The sequence below is a fragment of the Astatotilapia calliptera genome, chromosome 11 (genome assembly GCF_964374335.1).
Source record: "Astatotilapia calliptera chromosome 11, fAstCal68.1, whole genome shotgun sequence".
NCBI classification, from domain to species: domain Eukaryota; kingdom Metazoa; phylum Chordata; class Actinopteri; order Cichliformes; family Cichlidae; genus Astatotilapia; species Astatotilapia calliptera.
In genome coordinates this window covers 5,254,922-5,274,078 of record NC_137432.1, presented here as the reverse complement: position 1 = coordinate 5,274,078, position 19,157 = coordinate 5,254,922, and the positions used below count along the sequence as shown (strand labels likewise).

The following is a 19,157-nucleotide window of genomic DNA, read 5'->3' as shown; positions in this document are numbered from 1 at the left end:
AAATCTGAGACCAGAAGTTTTGGTCTAAGCTGACTGATAAATCTGCTTCCCACTTTGCAATAGGAAGTGATATTGATTCATCTAATTTAGAAAGTGTTCTGTATATTTTAGATAATAAGAGAGCCTGTGTGAGTCTTGTAATGCTCTCTGATTAATTGGATAGGCTCTTTCAGCTCTTCGTTCTGATAGCAATACTGGGAGCTCAGTAATGGAAATGTCATTTTTAAGTGTGTCTTTATTATTGGAAATAAAGTGGCTGGTACAACTATAAAGTGGCTGGTACAACTATAAAGTTGCTGGTACAACTATAAAGTGGCTCCTCATACGTTTCTGCTTTCCATAGATTGGGATTGGAGCATATGGAACCTACATTTCCTTGACAAAGAGTGGACACAGACACTTTAGCATTACTAAATAAAAATGTCAAAGCATCTTGACGGGGGTGATAGACTACACCAGAAGATTTGTTAATAGAGGAAATTACTGAATAATGACAATGATGTAGGCTTTAGTGTTCCAGCTCAATGAGATAGTATTATTACTTCCTGAAATACACATCATACCTACCTTGTTAATAGAAATTTTATTAAATCTAACAAACTTTAGGTCAGGTTGTTAAAAGGGACTTGTTATGCTCATTTTTACTGGACTCTACAAGAATAACTTTGGATAATTTACAGTTTAATCCTTTATCATTTAACTGGTACAAACTCCTAGTTTATTCTCTGTCTGAAACAAGCCCTTTTATTCCCTTCCCCCCTTAGACTAACTTTCTTCTCATATTCTAGTCTTGCATACAGAAAATTTAAACAGCAGGTGGGTGAGGTTTCAGTGCTCACAGCTAAAGCTGTGTGAATACATGACCTTCCCCTCTCACTGAAATCAAAACTATATAATAGGTAAAATAGATAAATAACTTTCTGAAATTGAGTGTTTTTAGCTCATAGAAAACACTCATTGTTATTTGCTTTTATTTTTAAATAAAGTGCTGGGGGATCAAAACTTACAGAACATGCAAATTCACATCTCCTTCGCTTCACAAATTTTCCAAAGACCTCTCTTTCTGTCCAACAACCAGTACTTTCTGCATAGTGTAACAAACTAAGTAGCTTATAGTGCGTGGCACTGAAGGGAGGGAACCAAAGTCCTGTCCCTGAAACACAAGGCCAAGTTATTTAACACACACAAAACTCATTCACACATATAGAGGACAAAGACAGAAAGAAAATGGTGAGTCAGGAAAGGAGGAATGAAGCAACACCACAGTATCACCCCATTCTGGTGACCTACTAGGCTCATCAGAGTGCCTATGGTGAAAATACCTGCCCATCACTTTATTTAGGATGGCAGGCCATGACACACAAAAATTGGAGGGGGATAACATATCTTTTGTCTAATTAATTGACTATTTTCTTGAAACATTAATTTCTCACCATGCTTATTGGAAACACGTCTATGGCCAGATGGAATTTGATTTCGCCAAGGATGTTTTTGGCCACATCATATTTCAGTGTGTCTTTGTGAGCTGGATGGGTATCCTTATGTACTATGTACTGCAATAGCCTCACTTTTATAGACATTTGAGTTCATGTTGAACAATTGATTGATTTTAGCAACCACTGCAATGTTTTTTATTCTTACCTTCATGTATGGAGTATACTTGAGTTTGTGGTGTGTTTTCATGCGGTGAAATAAGTTAATTGTGTTCTTTGCAGTGCAGACACACCTGTACAGCATTTCTTCTTGGTTAACCTAACTTGCACTAGATTTGAAGAATTTCCAAACAGCAAACGTCACTTTGAAGAACAACCTGGTAGCCTTCTGCTGAGCTAGACATATAAATGTTGATGCATATCTGTGTGTGTAGTGTTACTCATCCAGAGTAAAACTGGACAAGTCACAGTAGCATAGTCGCACAGCAAACAGTCCGCATTGACAGTATTTCTAAGAAGGGTTTGTTATTAATAAATTAACTGACGTTGAGCCCAACCTGTCACGGTTCTGGGTCATTTTGTCCCAGAATTTTCAGTTTCTTATGTGTTTGGTATTCTTCTGCATTATGACTAGTGATGCCATCACCAGTGTGTGAATGTGTGTGTGAATGGGTGGATGACTGAACATATAAAGCACTTTGGGGTCCTTAGGGACTAGTAAAGCGCTATACAAATACAGGCCATTATGTTCTGATTCTTTAGTTATCCTGTTTTGATTATTATTATAAATCTACGTTTCAGTTTATTCTGGTTTAGGGTTTAGTTCTTACGTTTTGATTTTGTACCCTCATGTCTAGTTTAGGTTTAGTTCTGTGCTTAGTCTTCTCTGCCCGTGTATTCACTCTGTGTAAAGACCATGTTTCTTAGTCTGTGTCTTTTTGAATTGTTTCCTGTTTTATTTTGAAGGGTTATGATGTCAGTGTTTCTAGCTTCGCTCCCCCTGTCTCGTTAGGTCTCATTCCTCCCAGCTGTGTTCCCCTTCTGTCTCTAATTCCTTGATGACTTCCTCAGTGTATTTAAGCCCTGTGTTTCTTTGTGTCAGTGTTACGTCATACCCTCAGATTGTGTCTATGTGTTTCTGTTCTCAGTGTTCATTATTAAGTTCATGTTTTGTTCATCACCAGCAATAAAGCTGTGGTTTTTAGTTGCAATTCATTCTCCATGAGTCCTGCATTTGGATCCTCACCTCCGCCTGCCCGCACACAGAGCCCTGACAGAACGACACGACCAGCATGGATCCAGTGGACTCACGTTTTGCTTCAGAGGGGGGGTATTTTTGCGCAGCTGTGGGATTATTGCCAGCGCATAATTTCACACTGCGGAACACTAAAGAGGCTTCCAGAGGTAGTGTTTTTTGATAACTTCCTGTCATCCACTACCTTCACCATCACTTTTTTGGACATTAAAAGATTAAAACAAATAATAACAGCTCTAAGAGCCAGATTTTGCTTTGAACTGTTTGGCACGGTCTGGTCTGTGCAAGGAAAATTCAGATGCCCTCCTGGAAGCCCTTGCCGCTTGGTATTCTCAGCGTCAGCCGCCTTTCCCGTCGATGTTTATAGCCAAATCATTGATCCTCCCTTAAGGAAGAAACGGCGCCCTTGCCATCATCACCCCACCAGAACAACTTCACTCACTAAGATCAGGAAAGTTCAGAGGAGTTTTTCTATGTTAACTGCCATTTTTAAGAATGTTTTTGCTGCCAAGCTGCCTCTCTCTAAGAAGAAATCTGGTGTTCCCTCTCCACTTGATTTTGAAACTGAGAAGACTAAGATTTGTTCCGCTATGTTCGAGACTGTTGGCAGTTAGCTTTGAACCTATGAGCTTAAAATCTGTTGAAAATCACATGGCCCTCTTCCTATTGGAAAAAAATAAAAGTTGTATCCAAGATGGCCTTCTAAATGGCCACCATGATCACCACCCGTCTTGAGGAGTTTGCCCCCTCACATATACTAATGTACCACAAACAGGACTTTAATATCACCAACCATTCCCATGTTATTACGGTGTATCCATATAAACGGCCCACCCTGTAGTTTGGTTTTGTGTTGATCTGTTTTCTTGTGTTTCTGGACGTATGCTCCTTGTCTTCTTTTTTGTTTCTGTAAACCAGTTAAACTACTTACAAGCTATTTGCTCCCAGGGTCTGTGTGTGAAGGGTTCAGGACTGACAAAAATAATTCCCACCACTTCTAAAATCACTTGCAATAAGATGTTCTTTGCAATTTGCCATGTTAAATCCCTTTGCGTTACTTACTCCTCCATCAAGCTGAATAAAATCCTTCTGCTTTGGGATTTTAATTTGCATGCTGATGACAGCTTATGCCATGCTGCTTCTGAATTTCTTAGTCTTTTAGGCTCTTAACTTTACCCAACATGTGGGCCAATACACAGCCATCACTGGATCTGAATATCAGTCCAGTTTGTTGTGAGGAAATTTTTATTAGTGATCATAAATATCTTTTATTTGATCTCTCCTTTATTTGTGATACACTGCCCTCTGTTTATGTGAAGCATTCACGATTAATTACTGACTCTGCAGTGGAACAATTTGTGGAATTGTTTGATAATAACTTACTTCAAACCGATGGTATAGAACGGCATGTGGCCTCCTTTAATTCGCAATGTCAAAACATTCTAGATAAAGTGGCTCCTCTTAAAATCAGTAAAGGCAGCACTATTAAACCCTGACCTGGTTCACAGAAGCTATTCGCAGCTTTAGGCGAATAAAACTGAGCGCCTGTGGAAAGCCACAAAACTTGAGATTCATAAGCGCCACCTAAAAGAACTATTATCTACCTTTAACAACATGGTGAAAGATGCGAGAGCCACTTATTTCTCGAAACTACTTGCAGTAGGAAAAATAAATCCTAAGGTTCTCTTCGACACAGTAAATAACATAGTCTCCCCCCTATCTCCGTGCACACCTGTCTTTTCAGATAAGGACTGCGATGATTTTCTAAGATTTTTCCAAGACAAAATCAGTGACCTAAGAGGAAACTTAGCTCCCTCAGTCCCTTCAACCATAATCTTCCACAGCCTGTAATTATGGAATCCTTTCACCCAGTTTCTTTAGAAGATCTATCAGAAATACTGACACAAATCAAACCCTCTGTCATGGCTGTGTGAAGGCAGGCAGGAGTGGCAGACCCAAAAGCAGCACTCACGGAGGCAGACGTAAACTCAAAACACTCAGTTTTATTGCTGGATAGCAACAGAACAGAAAACTAACTAAATTGGGAATACAAAAACAAACTAAACAGGAAGGCAGGCTAGCAAACAGAACACAGAGCGAAAGTGAGAGTACGACGCTGCGACAAGCAGAGGAAGACGCAGACACTAAATACAAGAGGTGAACAGAAGTAAGAGGAAACAGCTGGGAGACATGGCTGATGCTGATTACACTGACGAGACAGGGGCTGTATCCCAATTCAGGGTCTGCAGCCTTAAAGTACGCAGCCTCAACGATCCTCAAGGGCCGCGTACTCAAAGACCGCTAAGGCCGGAAGTGCGAGGCTTGTGAAATGGGACGGTCTAGCCTCCGTTGCGCTGCCCAGGTTGCCTAGCAACCATGATACTAACAGCTGGAAACGTGTCATACAGCTTTGTTTGACAGAAATGAAAGAAAAAATCTTTTGTTCATTTGTTTGTTTGTTTCTACATGAGCTTTGGTCATTCTCTGTAAGATTAAGCTCAGCTATTGAACGGAGTATATTTTAAAGCAAAGGCTTTAAAACCAAGTTAGTACAAATGTCACTAATGTCACATAACTTTGCCGACATGTGGCCAACAGTAATGTTTTAATGTTCTTCGTTATTACACATTTGCACATAAATAAGTGACATAATATTCAGTACTTAAAGTTTACTCGTCGGCCGCCCCTCATCCGCCGGTTTTTTTCCACGCAAAATTATCCACACCCACCACCGCGCTTTGCATTCTGGGATATGTTGGGCCACGAAGTCTACACCGCCACAGCCTTAAAATTCAGGGAAATGAAGGACGCATTTCAGGGCCACATTTCGAGCAGCCTTTGAATTGGGACAGCCTTCGGCGCGCCGCTGTGACGTAATCAGCCTTGAAATGCGTACTTTAAGGCTGCAGACCCTGAATTGGGATACAGCCAGGGAGAGCACAAACAGAGCACAATGACATACGATACAGACCTTCAAAATAAAACAGGAAATGTACAGACTGGACTCAGAGACGCGGTACAGACAGAGAACAGTGGGAAACAGAACCAAAACCTAACAAATAGCAAATCTTAACAAAAGACATAACCAGAATAAGCAAGAACATAAGATAATATTAACAAACACAAAACACTGGGTTGTCAGACTCAGGACCATGACACCCTCAATGAGTCCAGCTGCTGTCCTACCTACTTCTTTATTTTGCAGAGTTTTTGACACCATTGGGCCCTCTGTGGTCACACTGATAAACTGTTCCCTGATGTCCGGCTCTGTCCCCAGGTACTTTAAACAGGGTGTTATTCAACAAAAAAAAAAGCCAAACCTGGATTCGACTCTTCAGTTGAGCTACAGACCCATCTCATTCCTTTCATTTCTAAAATATTAGAAAAAGTTGTTTGGTACCAAGTAAAGAAGGCACTGGAGAAACATAACATTCTTGATAAACTTCAGTCAGGATTTAGAAAGTCACACTCCACAGAAACTGCTCTCCTGAAAGTCACAAATGACCTTTTGATGGCCGCGGACAGAGGTGATTGCTCAATCCTTGTAGTATTGGACCTTAGCTCTGCCTTCGATACCGTTGATCATCAGATCTTAATTCACAGCTTAAATCATATGGTAAGGATATCTGTATCTGTTCTGAAATGGCTCACCTCATTTCTGGCAGATAGAACATTCATTCAAAATGGATTTGTTAAATGTTGGGTCTAAACTCAGACCCCGCTGTATCCAAGACTTATTCCCATGAAAGAAAAACAAGGCAACAGTGTTCGATCGATTTCTTGCGCAAGGGAGGCCCCCTCATCTGTGTCCAGCACGACAATGAACCCCGATGATGGCCTCCTCTCGCTGCCTTTTATTGACAAACTTCAAACAATAGTTTACAAAACACCTCCCCCTGCAACCCCCTTTGGTTACAAAGACAAGGCACTGTATGTAAATGTATACACTGGGTGTGTGTGTCTGTGTGTGTGTGTGTGTGTGTGTGTGTTGATCAAAGGGTCATAAAACCTAAAAGCAGGAACAACATCCTTGGTCATAAAGAGGGTAGTCTTCCCCCACACCCAATGTATGGTTTACCAAAGATAACACAGTGAAACCATACAAAGGGTAGGAAGCTCTACCAAACATCAAACAGATCTTCAAAAGGACGTTCCTGTGATAAAACACTTCAACCTCCCACCCAGAACCTCGAGAATCTGGGGATGGGAGGAAAGAAAGAATTCCTTTCACAGAGTTAAAACAATGGACAAATGGTAAATATAAAAATGACAAATGTTTAACTATTTAATCTAACATTTCCCTCCTGTTTTGTTATTTTTATGTTACAAATTATTCCTATGTAGTATATCCTCAGCCATGCACCTCTTGCTTAACATTTTCAGTGCAGGCGTCATTCATGCACAGGCTTCTGTTATGTCAGTAATTTCAGTCATTTCATATTGTTGTAAGAGTACATAATTAACAAATGTATCAGAAATCATTTTAGTTAGCAATGATCTTATACACGGTAAAATGCATCCTATACATAAGCAAATCAGTATCAATAGTCCAAAAACAGGAGTTAGTACTTTTAAAAGGAGATGCCACCAAGGACCAGACAGTAACCACGCCATCCAGCCTTGTGGTGCATCTACTCCTGGCGTGCTATTCATCATGTATTTCTGCAATGTGGTTAAATTCTGCAGTGCTTCATAAATGTCTCCTCCACTTGTATATCCATCTGGTATGAACGTACATGTTTCTCCTATCAATTTGCATACTCCTCCTTGCGATGCAGTTATCAAGTCCAAAGCCAGTCTGTTTTGCAAAACCATTGTTCGTATGGCCTTTTGCTCCTCTGCTAAGGCTGTTCCAAGGGTCTGGGTCCAATTTATGTGTCTCAGTAGTGCATACCTGTTAATTTCTACATGAGTTCCAACTTTCCCGACCCCGATCCACGGGAACAATCCTTGTAAGAATTTGGCTCCAGGTCCCCAGATTCGAAACTCCCAGGGGACCTCACTTAAATCTGTGAGCTTTGTGCTTGCACTCTGTACGTCTCTCTTTGTCTTTGATCCTGGATGATGTTCTATCCTCTCCATGAAGAAAACATGATCAGATAATTTCACGAGTGCACATAGACCTCCCCATTTTGCTGGTAAAGATGGGTAAGCCTTATGTCCACATAAGAAATACCAATCTGCTAACACCCTCGTACCCTTAGGTGTCGGTGCGATTGTTGAGCATTTGGCCACATCCTGTCTTCCTTCAGTAAGTGTCATTTGGTACGAAGTGTCAAATGCACAGTCTGCTGCTCGTTGAATCTCATCATTTGCACATCTGGCATTCTTCAAACACGTCAGACAGCTAATTCTGTTCAAACGAGGGCAAAAAGAATAGGTGACGTTGCATAGATGCCATGGCAAATCTCCAACTTGGGCTGACCCATTGCCCTTGAAACACATAGGTAACTGGCCTGCTTCCAGTTTATTTAACAGTATGATGTCCGGAAGTGGATCAGGAACTTGGGGCCAAGTCAGCAGATCTGTCTTACCAGAGCAGTTCACCTTCCCAGCTACAGGTGAATCAATCTTCCCATTCAGGTTCAGGGAAATTGAAAAGTTGGCAGTGTTCCAAGTACGTTTTACTCCTGGATGTGTTGCTAAAGCAAGCAAACAAACTGTCTCGCTCTCAGTGATGCTATATGGCCACAGTCCAGAAGAATGTGTAGACAGTGGCATGTGTGCACAAGCATAACAATTGGTCTTGTTGTTTATGTGAGCGGTTGTGTTCATAAACTGCCACCAGTAGTTGGTTGAAAACCCATGCGGGTACTGGGTGTGATTTGCTCTGTCCCAATGCGCTCCTGTCATCCCACTCAGGGTCCACAGGCACAAGAAGGCGAACAGCACATTCCCAGCCATTCTAAGTTGGGTTCAGGATCCGTTGTTTCTTCACCAGGATTGAGACGAGAGGTCCTAGAGATATACTCCCCCCTTTGTACCGCTGGCCTTTTCACCATCACCCAGAGTCGGCCAGGAAGTGTGTTACCTTCTTGCAGTGCGCTTGATGTATCCAAGTGTTCCTTTCAGCGATCTTCACTGCTGTGGGCGTCGTCAGCAGCACCTGATAAGGACCTTCCCACCGTGGACTGGACCAGCACTTCCTCTTTATGGCCTTTATCAGCACCCAATCTCCAGGCTTCAGGCTCTGCTCCTGCGGAGAAACAGAAACATCTGGCAGATCATTTGCTCTCATGACTTCTTTACTTTTAAACATTTTAAGCATCCAATCTGCTAATGTGTTCTCCTCTTCTGCTTTTCTGTCGTCACTACAGAAAACTGGAACTCTAAATGGTCTGCCATATATAATCTCAAAGGGTGTCAGACCATTCTCTGTTGGAGTAATCCTCATGTACACTTTAACTAATTCTACACAGTCTAACCATGTCCTGCCTGTCTCTTCTATTGACTTCCTAAGTCTTAGCTTTACTGTTCCATTAGTTCTCTCTACCAACCCTGCACTTTGTGGGTGATATGAACAATGATGTTTTAATGTTATCCCTAGATGTTGTGCCATTAATCCAATCACTTCATTTACAAAATGTGGACCATTATCACTATAAATGGTCTCTGGAATCCCATGTTCTGGGATAATATTCTTACATATTGCTTTGGCAACCGAAATGGCATCTGCTTTTCTAGTTGGTACAATTTCTACCCACTTTGAAAAAGGGCACACTATCACTAAACAGTATTTATAGTTGTTACAGTTGGACAGTTCTATAAAGTCCATGTGAATAACTTGAAATGGGTGACTGGGTCTAGGGAATTTCCCTCTCTTAGGTCTCAAATTACCCTGGGAATTGTGCTTGCAACATATCATACATGACCTGCAAAATTTTTTTGAAAAGGTATTAAATCCTAGAGTATAAAAATGTTGCTCTACTGCTGCCATCATCCCCCCTGTGGAGACATGGCAAAGCCCATGACTCAAAATAGCAGCAGTCTTATACAAATTCTTAGGCAGTATTGGTTTATCACACAGATAATAAACACCATCCTGCAAGCTTGCTCCTTTAGTGAGCCACAACTGTTTTTCTGCAGTAGGTGAGTGTGCCTGCATGTCTGCTAATACATCTGGTGTAATAGGCAACGTCTGCTGGTGTTGCACCGCTAAAACATGAACACCATGTTCTCCTAAAGCTGCCTCTTTTGCGATCTTATCTGCGAAAGCATTCCCTAATGCAACTGGATCTTTCCCTCGGGTATGTGCTGCACATTTACAAACGGCAATTCTACTGGGTAACAACACTGCGTCCAGCAGATTTTGCAAGAGTTTGGCGTGTTCTACAGGTTTCCCTGTTGAGGTTGACATACCTCGTCTTGCCCACTGTGCTGCAAAGAAATGTAATGTAGCGAATGCATACTGACTATCAGTGTATATTGTCACATCTTGTTTCTCTGCAGCTTTACACGCTTCCGTTAAAGCTACTATCTCTGCTGCTTGAGCAGACATAGAACATGTTAGTTGTCCTGCACAAATAACTTTCTCACTATCTACTACAGCAAAACCTGTTTTAGCCTGTCCCTCTGCTGTTTTAAAACTTGAACCATCAACAAACCAAACCTTTCCCTCACTTAGCGGCACATCCGTTAAGTCATCCCTTGGCTTACACTCCTTCTCAACGTGTTCTCTACACTCATGAGGAGTGCCCTCGTCTTCTGTTGGCAAAAGGGTTGACGGATTTAGAATTGTGCACCGCTTTATGGTAATGTGTGGTTGTGATAGTAAGAGTGACATCAAAGACAAATGTCTTGCAGGTGACAGAAATGTCATTTTAGTCTGCAGTAGTAAAACATCCACCTCGTGTGGAACTAACAGTGTCAAAGGGTGAAATAAAACTATTTCCCCAGAACATTGAACAGCCTGAGCTGCTGCACACACTGATCTCACACACAGAGGCAAAGCACAAGCAACTGGATCTAACCTTTTAGAATAGTAAGCTACTGGCTTCATTTTCCCCCCGCTGTCTTGTGCTAACATTGAAGTCATAAAATGTCCTTTGCAGTCAACTGTTTGGACAAATGGTTTTTTATAATCAGGCAATCCTAACACAGTCGCGCTCGTCAACAGTTGTTTCAACGTGCAGAATGCCTGCACTCCCTCTGGAGTCCAAGTTAGACTATCTGACATAGCTAAGGACTCACTGTACATCATGTCTAACAGTGGTTGACTTACTTCAGCAAAATTTGGTACCCATGAACGACAATAATTAGTCAGTCCTAGAAATTGCATCATATGTTTCTTTGTCACTGGCCTAGGAGCTGCTAAAATAGCTGCTTTCCTTTCTGGGTGTATGCTTTTTCCTGCTGAATTAAGCTGGTGACCTAGGAATTTCACCTCTTCCTGTACCCACTGTAACTTTGAAAGCGATGCTTTATTCCCTGTTTTTGCCAAATGTGTCAACAGTGCTATAGACGTAGTTTTACAATTTTGTTCTGAGTCAGACGCTATCAAAATATCATCCACATAAACTAGGATCTGTGAATGGGATGGTATCATGAAATCAGACAGACAATTAGTTATTGCTTGCATGAAAAGGGTCGGACTGTCACAAAAACCCTGTGGTAATCTAGTGTAGGTATATTTTTTACCTTGGTATGTAAATCCAAACCAACCTTGTGAATTCTCATGCACTGGTATGGAAAAGAAAGCATTACTCAGATCTACCACTGTGAAATATGTCATCTCTGGTCTTATCTGATTTAACAAGGTATGAGGGTCTGGGACACATGGTGCAATACTTTCTACAGCTTGATTTACAGCCCTCAAGTCTTGAACCATGCGCCACGATTGAGAATCAGCTTTTTTTACTGGAAAAATGGGCGTGTTACATGCTGCATTTGGGGCTTCTACCAGTATCCCTGCTTCAATCATGTCTTCTATTACAGGCTTAATCCCTACTTCTGCATCTGGTTTAAGTGGATACTGTTTCACTCTAGGTCTATATGAGGTTTTAGGCTTTATTACTACTGGGTTTGCTGTTTTCATTAACCCTACATCAGTCTTTCCTTTTGATCATTTAGATCTACCATTTGTCATTCTGCTGTTTCATTCTCACTTCCCTTTAAGTGTGTCTGAGGTGTTGCATGTGTCACCCACCCCAGCTTCTTACGGAAGATACTGCTATGCATGTTTGTTTCCCATCCCCCTCCACATGGCTGCCATACATTTGTGTGCTCTCCCTGCTCCACTAAAAATGCTAAATCTTCCCACTCAGCTGTGCTACACTTAGTTAGTGGAACATGTGGCACCTTCCCTTTGAAGAGTTGTCGAGCTGCTTCAGAAATTATCACACTGCATCCTGCCATTTGTTTACCATCAGTATATACAGCTTTTACAGTAATTCTTTGAGGACCCAGTTTCATTACTTTGTCAGTGTAGGCATCATCAAGTCCTGGTGTTGTTTTAAACCTAAGTGTGATGTGCATCTCATCTGGCTCCTGTCTATCATAGCCCTCAGCTAATCTCTCCTCAGCTGTGGTCAACATTTTACAGGTTATCTGATCTGGCCTGGAAGTTGACAGGTCAAGCGTCCAATAGTAATGTACATCGCTACTGCCCTGGTGAACCATTGCTTCTGCAGTTTCTCCTTTTCCTGCAGTTATCATTCCAACAGCCGTGGGAATGACTGAGATTCCAAGTTTTACCATCATGTCTCTACCCAAAAGGTTCACAGGGCATGTTGGACACATCACTACTGAGCCCTGAGCTGTCTCTCCAGTGGATGGATCTCTGATCCATACTGGCTTAGAGATCCTATGTTGATCTAACTGTCCGTTTGCAGATTTTACATAAATGACACCATTTGAGGGGTTTATTCCTGACACATGGTCCCTCAGGACGGTTTTATCTGCTCCTGAGTCACATAAAAACTGTATAGTTTTTCCCTGCACTGTTAATGTGCGAAAGGGTTTCACTTCTTTCCCTGATAAATTCAACAAAACCTCAGTCAAATCTATGGTTTGGGGCACTGATTGTTGTTTGTGGCAGTCTGATGGGGTGTCTAAACATGCATGTGTATTGACAGTGGCAGCAGATACTAGTCATTTATTATATGAGGGGTTACGTGGACCTGGTCGTCTATACTCCTCACGTAGGTCCTCAAGGCAGTCTCTAATGAAATGACCTATTTTCCCACAGTTGTAACACCTTTCATCCCTTCTCCTCCGTTCTCCTCTAGCCCTTCAATTACCTCTATCTCCTCTACCTTTACTTTGTCTAGTCTGCCCCTGAAAAAGTACCTGAGGCTCTTCATCAACATAAAATGTGGCAGCATTCACTGTATTCTGCAATTTTTTCTTTTTACTTTTAATCACATCTTGTGCATGCTTTGCCCAATTCATACATTGAGTAACTCCATCTGTGGTGTGATTTACATTTTGCTTTCTAATAAAATCTGCAATGGATGGATGGAACCCACTCATTAAGGCATGTTTCAGCTGCTGTTGATAGGGGCCTGCTACGTCTGCATCTTCTTCAAGTCCACTATGCCTCTTAAACACTTCCTCCAATCTACCTCTATACTCATGAACGTCTTCTCCTTCCTTCTGTATGCATTGTGAAATTTTTGTGTAGTCTGCAGTTGTTCTAAAAGTATTTCTGAGACGATCGTACACTCCATTAATTTGGACAGCGAGACCTGCATCTCCATAGGGCAGGGTGTTATCACCTGGCCCTCTGCCCGTGTACCGTCCTCTGACACGGGTCCAGTTATAAGTGAGACATCTCCTAAAGGTAGTCTCAGTTTCCTGTCCATTTAAACGGTACGAGGAACAAAGCTGTCTATGTCGAGCTATAAACTCATCAACATTAGTCAATGGGTCTCCAAGGCTCTTACAAGCATCAGCACATTCAGACTCGGTCCATGGCCGGTAAACATGAATAGTGCGGCTATTATCTGCATCCACTCCAAAATGCGGGTTTGCAACCTCTACCATAGGGTAAGTGCTCACCTCATGGATTGGATCAGGAGAAAAACTTTCTTCATCTTCACACTCTGGGGCTGAAACACCATGTGTTTTTTTGTGTTGTGTGATGGATATGTGGTTGTAACATTCGTGTTCACTTTCTTTCCTTTCTGTCTCCTCTCTTGCCTAGTCTGTCTTGGACTCAATGCTGCTCCTAATGCCTCTCCATATTCATCCTTTAATCTGTCCTCCACTTCTGCCTCTGCTCTCTCACGTTCATCTCTGGCTCTTCTTTCTGCTAACATTCTTGCTCTTTCTAATGCTTTTCTACGGTGTTGTTCTAAAGTAGTTGCAGTGGATTGAGCTGTAGTTTCATCCTCAGGTTTCACAACTACTGCTTGCAATATTGCTCTTTTAACATTCTGTGCTTCTCTCCTCCTCTGAGCCTGCTCCAGCCACAACTTAGCAACTGCTAACTGCAATTCCTTCCTCCGCTTCGCTTTCCCTGTTTTACCTGCTACACTTACAGCTATTCTTTCTACCAGCATTTTACACTGAACTTCCACTAATGTCCCTTCAAATCCATATTTCTTACGCCAACAACCTACATACTGCGTGCTGCCTGGTGAAAATTTCTCCATAAATTTTACATCCCCTTCTAAGGCAGACTTACACATTTTATTCCCCATTATAACAATTTCCTCAAGTTTGCGGTAGGCAACGCCTTACTCCAAAACCCAGGCTATGTGTACACAACAGGTCACAGAATTACGTTAACACCACTTTAGGTTTCCTTCTGTGTTGCTGCGTTCACTTTACTGGCACTCATACACACGTACGTTCATTCACACTGTTTATAGGCCTGTAACTTCTGTTGAAAGCTCTCAAACGCCCCAAATGGCGGAGAATTCAACCTTCGGACACTCTCCAACGCCCCAAATGGCGGAGATTCCGGACTCCGAACCTAGGTTCTCTCCACGCCCCCAAACGGCGGAGAACTCTCTACGCCCCAAACGGCGGAGAAGCCTGCGTCTCTCTCACGCGGCTAGCGCGCTCCCGGACTCACGTTTAACGCACAGCCCGTAGCCGCTCTCTATTGTTTTGGGTCACGTGCGCTCTCGTGACCAGCGCTCCCCCGGACTCAAACGTTTCACGCAGAATCACGGTGACGCGTATCTAGGATCCACATTCATTCACACGGTTATAGAGACGCTCTCTGATTGCTTACCGTTGTGTTGCGTTTCGTTCACAGGAGAGTCCTAGAATCCCGTCAGTCGCCGTCCACGAGGGGAGTTCAGACGCTATTCCACCGGCCTGGTCGCGAATTTAACACTCCAGGGCTTTGTCAGGCGTCCTAACGGCCTGGTTGTCGACAGTCTGCGGCGTGTCCTCTCTCTCCTCAGTGTGCGGCGAAATTCTCGGAATCCGGCTTCGAAGGACCAAAAAATGTTGGGTCTAAACTCAGACCCCGCTGTATCCAAGACTTATTCCCATGAAAGAAAAACAAGGCAACAGTGTTCGATCGATTTCTTGCGCAAGGGAGGCCCCCTCATCTGTGTCCAGCACGACAATGAACCCCGATGATGGCCTCCTCTCGCTGCCTTTTATTGACAAACTTCAAACAATAGTTTACAAAACACCTCCCCCTGCAACCCCCTTTGGTTACAAAGACAAGGCACTGTATGTAAATGTATACACTGGGTGTGTGTGTCTGTGTGTGTGTGTGTGTGTGTGTGTGTTGATCAAAGGGTCATAAAACCTAAAAGCAGGAACAACATCCTTGGTCATAAAGAGGGTAGTCTTCCCCCACACCCAATGTATGGTTTACCAAAGATAACACAGTGAAACCATACAAAGGGTAGGAAGCTCTACCAAACATCAAACAGATCTTCAAAAGGACGTTCCTGTGATAAAACACTTCAACCTCCCACCCAGAACCTCGAGAATCTGGGGATGGGAGGAAAGAAAGAATTCCTTTCACAGAGTTAAAACAATGGACAAATGGTAAATATAAAAATGACAAATGTTTAACTATTTAATCTAACATTAAACATAGACAGGGTTTTCATAATGTAAGACGAGTCCTCAACATTCTTCATAATCAAAGTGAACAGGAAGATGCAGCCATTCTCTTGCTCGACGCGGAGAAGGCTTTTGATAGAAACGTACGGCCATATCTCTTTGATGTGATTGTTAGATTTGGGATGGGTAAATTATTTCTGCATTGGATCAAGCTACTGCACTGTCAGTCTGTTGCTCAGGTTATGACTAATGAGATCATTTCTGAACCATTTGACATTAAAAGAGGGTGCCCACAAGGTTCACCATTATCTCCACTTTTATTCCTTTTAGCTATTGAACCTCTGGCAATAGCTGTTAGAACAAGTGGACAAATACAAGGTGTTAAGATTGGTTGAAAGGAGCATAAAATTGCTTTATTTGCTGATGATGTTATATTATTTTTAAAGCAACTAAAAACTTCTGTGCCTGCTGTAAAGCATTTAATAGACCAGTTTTGGGCCTTCTCAGGGTATAAAGTAAATGTAACAAAATCATCATTAATGTTACTTAAACAAGGGTATAATCAAAACGTAAGTGAGAATATATCTGGCTTTACTGTTAATTCTGAATTCACTTATCTAGGCATTAAAATAGTTCCTTTACTAAAAGATGTGGTGGTACTTAACTATAATACAATTCTACAGAAAATTTCCAAAGATTTGGAGCATTGGATAAGTTTACCACTATCTATTATTGGACGGATAAGTGTTCTTAAAACTAATGTATTACCTAAACTCTTGTATATGGTAAATAAATGGTAAATGGCCTGTATTTATATAGCGCTTTACTAGTCCCTAAGGACCCCAAAGCGCTTTACATATCCAGTCATCCACCCATTCACACACACATTCACACACTGGTGATATATGTTTCAGAATGTCCAACAAAATGTCCCACTGGCTCTTCCTGTTTGATTGTTTACCAAACTAGCGTCATTAGTCAGAGAGTTTATTTGGAAGTAGAAGCATCCCCGCATTCGCTTGTCTTTGTTGTATCTTCCCTTTGATACAGGGGGGTTGAAATGCCCCAATTTTTACTGGTACTATCTGGCTATTCAACTAAGGACAATAATGTTTTATTTTTCATCCCAAAATACCCGGTCTTGGGTGGGGATGGAAGCAAATTCTCTTAAAATGCCATTAAAGGACAGGAAGCGGTGTCTGAAAAGGGCTGGGAAAATCATCAAAGACCCCAGTCACCCATCACATGGACTCTTCACCCTCCCGCCCTCTGGGAGGCGCTACAGGAGCCTCCGGACTAAGACCACCAGGTACCGGAACAGCTTCTTCCCCACAGCTGTCAGACTCCTGAACTCTGCCTCCTGACATCTGACCCACACTAAACTCATGGACTGAACATACACACACCACAACCACCTACACACACACACAATGGACAACCGTACCCTTGAACATGTATATCTGAGATTTCTGTATAGTTTTTTTATTTCATATTTATATCCTGTTCATATCCTGTACATAGCTTGTACTCACTACAGCCTGTACATACTTATAGTTATAGAATATTCATAACATACTTCATACTGTGTACATTATAACATACCATAATAGACCCATTTCTGTAATATACTTACATATCTATATTATTGCTAATATATATTGTAATATATCTATATCATGGCTAAAGCACTTCTGGATGGATACAAACTGCATTTCGTTGCCCTGTACCTGTGCATGTGCAATGACAATAAAGTTGAATTCTACTCTATTCTATTCTAATTCTAAGCTTGTACTTATACTCTGCACAGCCAAAACAATTAAAGAAAGAAACAAATATTCCTATAGTCCGCAATATGATTGAAGTTTGGTTTACAATAAAAGAAATGATGAATATTAAGAATAATCTCTCTCAGCTTAGTCCTATTTGGGGAAATGCCTTATTTGTACCAGGAAATTTGGACACAGGGTTCCAGGGTTGCGCAGAAAAAGGTGTTAGGAAAGTGGGTGATCTTTTTTGTGATGGAATAATGGTTTAATTTGAGGATTTAGTCTCAAAATTTCAAATCCCCCCAAAACACTTCTTTAAGTATTTACAGATTAGAAGCTTCATTTCTTCCATACAAAATCAGTCTCTCAACGTCCCCCAGTTAACTAATTTAGAGGAGTTAATGGTGAGAAAAATGTGTTAACAAAGGCTTAATGTCAACATTCTAGAACTGGATTGTTAGAATCTTGGAGAGATGACCTAACTATTAATATTTCTGAGGAGACATGGAAGTCAGTTTGCTTAAAATCATAAAAACAATCGATTAATAGTAACCTAAAGCTATTACAATACAACTGGATCATGCAAACACATGTAACACCGGTGAAATTGAAAAAATATAATAACTGAATCCCAGATACATGTTTTAAATGTGGAGAAGCCTGTGGAACATTTTTCCACTGTATATGCCCATATGGAAAAGATATATATAAATCTTATAAAGTTTGTATCTGTCTTGTGTGAAACTTGTATGAAAAGCATATAAGAGTGAAAACAGATATAAGATCCCTTGAAAAATTATATAATGAAACTTGTATGTTTTGGATACTTACTAAAACAATGTATGAAAGTAATGAGAAAGTGGCCACTTTCATGAGTAAATCATGTAAGCCTTATATGATTTACTCATGAAAGTGGCCACTTTCATGAGTAATCACATAAGTTTTTACTATTTCTTTTCCATATGGGTGGGAATGCAGAATTGTCCGTGCATTTTGGCAAGAGGTGATGAACAAAATAAACCACATTTTAAATACAAAGATTGCTTTAGATGCAGAATGTTGCTACTACATATGTATCCTAAAAATCTTAAACTAAGAGCCCATCAAATTAAGTTTATGGATTATTGTACATTACAGGCAAAACATATGATTGCATTAAACTGGAAAAAATCAGATCCTCCTGCTATTGGTGCTTGGATAAATTGTGTATGGCAATGGAAAGGATAACGTATTTTCTCAAAGACAAGTTAACATATTTTGATGATATTTGGAAGTCATTTAAAAACTTTATAAAAGAAGTAAACATCGGACAACTCCTGCAGGAGTGTGGATGAGGGGAAAATTGTTTAGTCTGTGCTAGCTATTTCTATTTTCTTCCCTTTTTGTTTCCTTCAGTATGTATAAATGCCACATATTGTACTAATGTATGCACATTTCATGTGTTTTTATTTGATGTAGGTTTGAGAGAGCAGGGATGGGAGGTGTGTGTGTGTGTGTGTGTGGGGGGGGGGGGGTGTTCTTATTACTGCGGCATACTACTGTAAAAACAAACCTTTGTATGCTGTTGCAAAAAGCAATAAAAAAATTTGTTTAAAAAAAAAAGGAAAAAAAAGATGAACATTTCTTAGGTGGGAAACTTTCGCTCAGTTGTAGCTAAATTGTCATGGGGTATCCCACAAGGTTCGGTTCTAAACCCCCTATAGTTTTCATTATATATCCTTCCTTTAG

General features: G+C 41.2%; 1 long non-coding RNA gene across 1 annotated transcript; it reads right to left on the bottom strand.

Moving 5' to 3' along the window:
- Positions 1–6,460: 6,460 nt before the first annotated feature.
- LOC145431733 (uncharacterized) lies at positions 6,461–15,687 on the bottom strand. Its single transcript, XR_013912013.1, has 2 exons — positions 14,870–15,687; positions 6,461–8,884 (listed from the first exon to the last, which is right to left on the bottom strand). It is a non-coding gene; the product is annotated as an uncharacterized LOC145431733 (long non-coding RNA).
- Positions 15,688–19,157: the final 3,470 nt, after the last annotated feature.